General features: G+C 43.6%; 1 pseudogene across 1 annotated transcript; it reads right to left on the minus strand.

Moving 5' to 3' along the window:
- Positions 1 to 6,093: 6,093 nt before the first annotated feature.
- On the minus strand, positions 6,094 to 6,982 carry LOC100407108 (protein BRICK1 pseudogene; annotated as a pseudogene). The gene has a single exon (XR_013521030.1). The product of XR_013521030.1 is annotated as a protein BRICK1 pseudogene (transcript).
- Positions 6,983 to 7,668: the final 686 nt, after the last annotated feature.

Below are 7,668 nucleotides of genomic sequence, written 5' to 3' on the forward strand. Positions count from 1 at the left end.
GGACTACAGGCACACACCACCATGCCCAACTAATTTTTGTATTTTTAGTAGAGACGGGATTTCACCATGTTGACCAGGATGGTCTCCATCTCTTGACCTTGTGATCTGCCCGCCTCGGCCTCCCAAAGTGCTGGGATTATAGGCGTGAGCCACCGCGCCCGGCCTTGAGGAAATTTATATTTGAGTGCTACTTCTTTTGCAACATCAAAAATTCTACTTATAACAATCAGCTTCATTTGTTTTTTTGTTTGTTTGCTTGCTTGTTTTTTTTTTTTTTGAGATGGAGTTTCGCTCTTGTTACCCAGGCTGGAGTGCAATGGCGCGATCTCGGCTCACCACAATCTCGCCTCCTGGGTTCAGGCAATTCTCCTGCCTCAGCCTCCCGAGCAGCTGGGATTACAGGCACGCACCACCGTGCCCAGCTAATTTTTTGTAATTTTAGTAGAGACGGGGTTTCACCATGTTGACCAAGATGGTCTTGATCTGCTGACCTCGTGATCCACCCGCCTCGGCCTCCCAAAGTGCTGGGATTACAGGTTTGAGCCACCGCGCCCGGCCATGCTTGCTTGTTTTTTGAGATGGAGTCTCTGTCACCCAGGTTGGAGTACAGAGGCATGATCTTGGCTCACTGCAACCTCTGCCTCCCATGCTCAAGTGACTCTCCTGCCTCAGCATCCTGAGTAGCTGGGATTATAGGCACCCACCACCACACCTGGCTAATTATTGTATTATTTTCTACAATAAAATTTTGTATTTTGTAGTTAGTAGAGATGAGGTTTCACCATTTTGACCAGTCTGGTCTTGAACTCCTGACCTCAACTGATCCACTTGCCTTAGCCTCCTAAAGTGCTGGGGTAATGGGTGTGACCCACCACACCAGGCAGCCTTTGTTTGCTTTGTGCATCCATTAGCAAACACTTTGGAGGGCATTTTTGGGGCCAGGCACTGGACTAGATTGGGGAATCAGAGAAGAAAACCACACAATCCCTACTTTCAAAGAACTTCAAGTCGAGTGAGTGATATGTGCAAAAAATTGTAACTGAAATAATAGTTATGTTCAAGGTGTACGGTGTTGTACCCATGTCAGGGAAGGCAGGGTAGCCTTGGAGAGGAGATACCACTTGTCCTGGAACTGAGATCTGTGCTAAAAGCTTTCTTCAGAGGAAAGGGTGCACTTTGAGTAAGAGAACTATAAGGATTTTACCATTGAAAGGGGATAAAATATAGGGTATGATGGTGAGAGATAAGGCTAAGAAATAGACAAGGTCCATGTATCTGTTACAGTTTTTTGGTCACAAGCAAAAGAGCTGACTGGGTGTATTAGTCCGTTCTCACACTGCTATAAAGACATGCCTGAGGCTGGGCATGGTGGCTCACACCTGTAATCCCAGCCCTTTGAGAGGCCAAAGTGGGTGGAGTTTGAGATGAGCCTGTCCAACATGGTGAAACCCCATCTCTACTAAAAATACAAAAATTAGCCTGGCATGTGGCACATGCCTGTAGTCCCAGCTACTCGGGAGGTGGAGGCAGGAGAATCGCTTGAACCTGGGAAGCGGAGGTGGCAGTGAACCGAGATGGCACCACTGGACTCCAGCCTGGGGAACAGAGCAAGACCCCATCTGAAAAAAAAAAAAAAAAAAAGACATACCTGAGATTGAGCAGTTGGCTGCCTGCAGCCAATTAAATCTCTTTTCTTTATAAATTATCAGTATCAAATCGTAATGCTTCAACTATCCTCTCAATGTATTCTCTCTGTAAATGGCACCAACTTCCAAACAGATGCCCAAGTCAGAAACTGGGGAGCCAACCAAGACTGTACAGGCTGTACAGACTTCTGTTTCTTTTTTCTTTTTTCTTTTTTTTTTTTTTTGAGACGGAGTTTCTCTCGTTACCCAGGCTGGAGTGCAATGGCGCGATCTCAGCTCACGGTGACCTCCGCCTCCTGGGTTCAGGCAATTCTCCTGCCTCAGCCTCCTGAGTAGCTGGGATTACAGGCATGCACCACCATGCACAGCTAATTTTTTTTTTTGTATTTTTAGTAGAGACGGGGTTTCACCATGTTGACCAGAATGGTCTTGATCTCTTGACCTCGTGATCCACCCGCCTCGGCCTCCCAAAGTGCTGGGATTACAGGCGTGAGTCACCGCGCCTGGACCCAGACTTCTGTTTCTTGTGAGGTCTCAGGAAACTTAGAATCATGGTAGAAGGCAAAGGGGAAGCAAGCATGTCTTACATTGCTGGAGCAGGAGGAAGAGAGAAAGGGAGGAAGTGCTACACACTTTAAAAAAAATAGATTTCGGGAGAACTCTATCACAAAACAGAACTAGGGGATGGTGCTAAACCATTAGAAACCATTCCCATGACTCAATCGCCTCCCGAGACAGTTCAGGCTCTGTGTCCTCCAATGCTGGGGATCACAATTCAGCTCGAGATCTGGGTGGGGATACAGAGCCTGAACTGTATCACTTGGGTAATATAAACAGGAAGGGAAGTTACTGGAAAGATGAGTGGCTCACGGAATTGACTAGAAGACTAAAGAACTAGGCTTGGAAATAGGATCAAGAGCCACGGTAGAACTCTAGTTAGCAGGAACAATTCAACCATCAGAATGCATGCCAGTTATGAACAAGGAACTGTGATGATCAGAAATGTAGATAGTATCTGTATATTATATATATATATATATATATATATATATATATATATAGAGAGAGAGAGAGAGAGAGAGAGAGAGAGAGAGAGAGAGAGAGAGATATGGAGTTTTGTTCTTTTCACCCAGGCTGGAGTGCACTTATCATCATTTTCATATGCAGTGTGAAAATATACTGCATAGTTTTTTGTTTGTTTTTGAGAGATGGGGTTCTTATTAGATTGTCCTGGTTTAAATGGGAGGATGGATTGAAAAGGAGCAAGGATAATATGAAGAAGACTTGTATGAATACTCTCAAATTGATAAAGGTGGAAGATGTGAATGCTTGAATTTGAGAGGGATACAATTGGTGGGATGGAGAGGAATACACAAATATGAGATTTTAGGAAGGAGAATGAACCAAATGACCAATTGAATATGGATGGTAAGGGGAGAAAGGAGTCTTGGCTGGCTCCCAGGTTACTGACTTGGGCATCTGTTTGGAAGTTGGTACCATTTACAGAAAGAATATATTGAGAGGATAGTTTTAAGAATTGTGATTTGATAGTTGAATTTTACATGTTTCTCATTTAGGTTACATTTGGAATTCCTAAATGGATATGTCTAGTAGACAGATGGATATATGGGGACATAGAGAAGGAGAAAGATCTGAGCTAGAGAGATTGAGAGATGTAAATGGCTCCTGAAGTGATGAGCAAGTACAGTATTTTCCAGGTTTGAGTATAGAGAGTAAGAGACAAGAAATGAGAAAGATCACACTCTTCAAACAGGGGAAGGCTAGGCACGGTGGCTCTCATCTGTAATCCTAGCACTTTGGGAGGCCAAGGCAGATGGATCACCTGCGGTAGGGAGTTCAAGACCAGCCTGACCAACATGGAGAAAACCCATCTCTACTTAAAATACAAAATTAGCCGGGTGTGGTGGCACAAGCCTGTAATTCCAGCTACTCAGGAGGCTGAGGCAGGAGAATCACTTGAACCCAGGAGGTGAAGGTTGCGGTGAGCCAAGATTGTGCCATTGCACTCCAGCCTGGGCAATAAGAATGAAACTCCATCTCAAAACAAACAAACAAAAAAAAGCAAAACAAAAAATGGGGTAAACAGGAAGCGAGACACACAGAGACCAAGAAGGAAAAGATAAATAGGAAGAAAATCAGAATAGTATTATGTAAACCAGAAAACTCATTTGTAGTTTGATGAACTCTCATTTAAATACATCAACCACAAATTATTTTTAACAGTTTTACTAAGATATATAGATAGATAGATAGATAGATAGATGATAGATAGATAGATAGATAGATAGATAGATAGATAGATAGATATTTGTAATAGTGTTTCACTCTGTCATCCAGGATGGAGTGCAATGGCACAATCTCAGCTCACTGCAACCTCCACCCTCTGCGGTTAAGCGATCCTTTCACCTCAGCCTCCTAAGTAGCTGGGACCACAGGCTACTCAGGAGGAGTGCACCATCACACTCGACTATTTTTTTGTATTTTTAGTAGAAAGAGGGTCTCACCATGTTGCCCAGGCTGGTCTCAAACTCCTGCACCCAAGTGAACTGCCCACCTTTGCCTCTTTTTCTTTCGAGTCAAATGATTTTGCTAGACTATGTTTTGGTGTTGGTCATTCTAGAGACCCATTTTCAGATACAGTGTGATTTTTAAAATATACCGTAGAGTTTTTTGTGTGTTTTTAGAGATGGGGTTCTTATTATATTGCCAAGGCTAGACTCAAACACCTGGTCTCAAGTGATCCTCCCAAAGTGCTGGGATTACAGGCATGAGCCGCTGTGCCCGGCCATATTATGTAACATTCTTAATGCCTTTTAGCTTTTTATGCAGCAATACATTAGAGTGTTATTTTTTTAATTATTATTTTTTGAGACACTCTCACTCTGTCACCCAAGCTGGAGTGCAATGACATAATAACTGCTCACTGCAGTCCTGACTTCCTGTACTCAAGCAATCCTCCCACCTCAGCCTCCCAAGTAGCTAGACCTAGAGGCATCTGCCACTATGCTCAACTAATTAAAAAAAAAACATTTTAGGCTGAGCATGGTGGCTTATGCCTATAATCCCAGCACTTTGGGAGGCTGAGGCAGGAGAAGCACTTGAATCTGGAAGCAGAGGTTGCAGTGAGCTGAGATCACACCACTGCACTCCAGCCCGGGTGACACAGTTAGACTTCCTCTCAATAATTTTTTTTTTTTTTTTTTTTTTTTGTGGAGACACGGTCCCACTATGTTGTCCAGGCTGGTCTAGAACTCCTGGCTTCAACCAGGTTTCCTGCCTTGGCCTCCCAAAGTGCTGGGATTATAGGTGTGAGCCACCACACCAGGCTAGGCTTGATTAATTTTTTAACTTCACAGGGCTTTCTATTTTGTTGGTTTTGTGTAGTGTTAAAATCACAGTGGTTTGCTTTCTGAGATTTCCTGGCCTTGTTGTCTTCCCTTTCTTTTATCTCTCTTTCCTCTTCTGTTGTCCCTACCCTGCTCAGTTTTTATTCCATTTCTAGAAGGTTCTTCTCAGTTTGTGAACTTAGCCTGGAAAGGATCCGTGGTTGGTTATTATACAGAGTTTATAGGGTCTAGACTGTTGCAACCTGGGATATGGGATCCTAATATGCAATTGCTATTGGGAGTGGGCAAGCCCCCTTTGGTTTCAGCTGTTGTTCTGACCCTTAGCACTTTCTAGTGAATACCAATTTTCTTCTTAGGTCTGTCAGATACCCCATTGCTTCCCTCTGCTGTTTTTCCTATATGGATGTCAATTATCTCTTGGGTTGTCCTCACCTGTTTGCAATTTCAGGTTTATGGGTTACTTTGTCACCTAGTATGTTATAAATATTGTTGATAGGTTTGGGGTTTTGCCCTCTATTTATTCTGTTTTAATGTGGGGATTTGAGAAGATTTAAAAAGTATGTCACCACTACCACCCTGCCATCTTCCCAGAATCTTGGTATATACTTTTATTCTTACTAAAAGGCCTAAAGCTATGGCTTCCATCTTGGGTGCACTTTCTCTGTCAGATCAGTTGCTCTGGCTGCCATATTGGGAGAATACTTCTGGGAGGATTCAGCCCGACAAAGAACCAAGGACTCCAGACGACAGTCTGCGAGGGACTATGTCTTCATCTCCAACAACCAAATAGTGGTGGTTCCTCTCCAGTAGATTCTCCCCAGTCAAGCCTTCAGGTGACTACAGTCCAGCCTATAGCTTAACCACAAACTCATGAGAGACCCTGAATCAGAACCACCCAGCTCAACTGATCCTGAATTCCTGACCCCACAGAAATTGGGAGATAATAAGTATTTGCTGCTTTAAGCTGCTAAATTTTGGATAATTTGTTACCCAGTGATAGATAACGAATATACCTATGAACAGATGATCCCCCATTATGGTGCTAGATATCTTGCTGCGGTTGGTGGTGTTATTCTAACTTTTTTTTTTTTTAATTGAGGAGTTTATTAGGGAAATATAAGAGGCACGGACACCCCAAGTGACAGAAAGAAAAGTTTGAAAATGTCCCTTCAAGCCAAGTGGGGGCCTGGTCTTGACCTCCCCAAATCAACAAGAAACTGGTGGGTTAGCAACAACATTCTCTGGCAGCCACATTGCCAGGGCATGTGTGTTTTGGCCAGGACTGCCCCCCACTTCCCACCAAAGGTGGGGAGGAGACAAAGACTGTTCACAGAAGCAGTGCAAAGGCAATGAGAACTTTAAGGAAAGTTGAGAGAGAGAGAGAGAGAGAGAGAGAGAGAGAGAGAGAAAGGACAGAGGTGGGGAGGACCTTCACAAAGAGTCCCAGGCTTTTGGCTATGAATATTTCAAATACATTGACAAGTAGATCTATAAAATGTTACTGAAAAGGTAAAATGCCTAATGTTGTTTCCAACAGTTCCTCTGGACTTCTCCCCACATACCACACCATATCCCAGATGGCAGAGACCAAAGGCCACACTTTTGAAAAAAGAAAAACAAGAATAAGCCCTGTTGTTCTTTAAGGAAAAAGGAAGGAGCTGAAGGCTGCTGGGGCCTTTCCCATGTGGCCTGTGTTCTGTAAAGCAACTCCCCAGCAGCAGGACAGCACTGTTCTAGGTGAGTGTCTCACCTTTTGTCACCCGTGCTTCAATGTACTCTATTCTCTGTTCAAGGGCTGTCAACTTCTCGTTTAGTGTTGCAAGTCTTGAACGACATGACATATCCAACGAGTTGAGAAAGTCTGCGATTTTCTTGATGCTGCTGGTGATTATTTCAATGTACTCCCGGTTAGCCCAGTCCTGGTGAATCTCCCTCTGCACCGGATCCTCTTGTCCCGCCATGGCGGCCGCCCTATTCTAACTTTTTTAAAAAACATTTAAAATATACAGTAAAGTCAAAATATTTCACAGTGAGCACCAATATACCCACTGCCTAGATTCTACCACTCTCATCTTCCTGTGGCTCTTAATGACATCATATAGAACTTATAGAAAAACATTTATTTGTAATATTTCAACAATATTTACAGAACCATGGGCTCCAAGATCATTGCTTTTCAAGGCGACTTATTCCCCTTTTTAGATAGTTCTGCTTATCTAAATATTCTTTCTCATTTTGATTGAAATTTGTTTTCCTGGATTTTCCTTCTATCTTTTTTATTTTTTGAGATGGAGTCTGGCTCTGTCGCCTAGGCTTGAGTGCAGTGGTGTGATCTTGGCTCAGTGCAACCTCTGCCTCCCGGGTTCAAGCGATTCTCCTGCTTCAGCCTCCTGAGTAGCTGTGACTACAGGCACGCACCACCACACCTGGCTAATTTTTGTATTTTTAGTAGAGACGGGGTTTCACCATATTGGTCAGGCTGGTCTCGAACTCCTGACCTCAGTGATCTGCCCACCTCGGCCTCCCAGAGTGCTGAGATTACAGGCGTGAGTACCGTTCCTGGCCAATTTTCCATCTCTAGATCCTCCCATTTGCCATGAAGAATAAATCCATTCCCTCTCCCAAGTGATAGTCCTTTGACTGTTTGGAGATGA

This window comes from Callithrix jacchus, chromosome 8, assembly GCF_049354715.1.
Source record: "Callithrix jacchus isolate 240 chromosome 8, calJac240_pri, whole genome shotgun sequence".
NCBI lineage: Eukaryota > Metazoa > Chordata > Mammalia > Primates > Cebidae > Callithrix > Callithrix jacchus.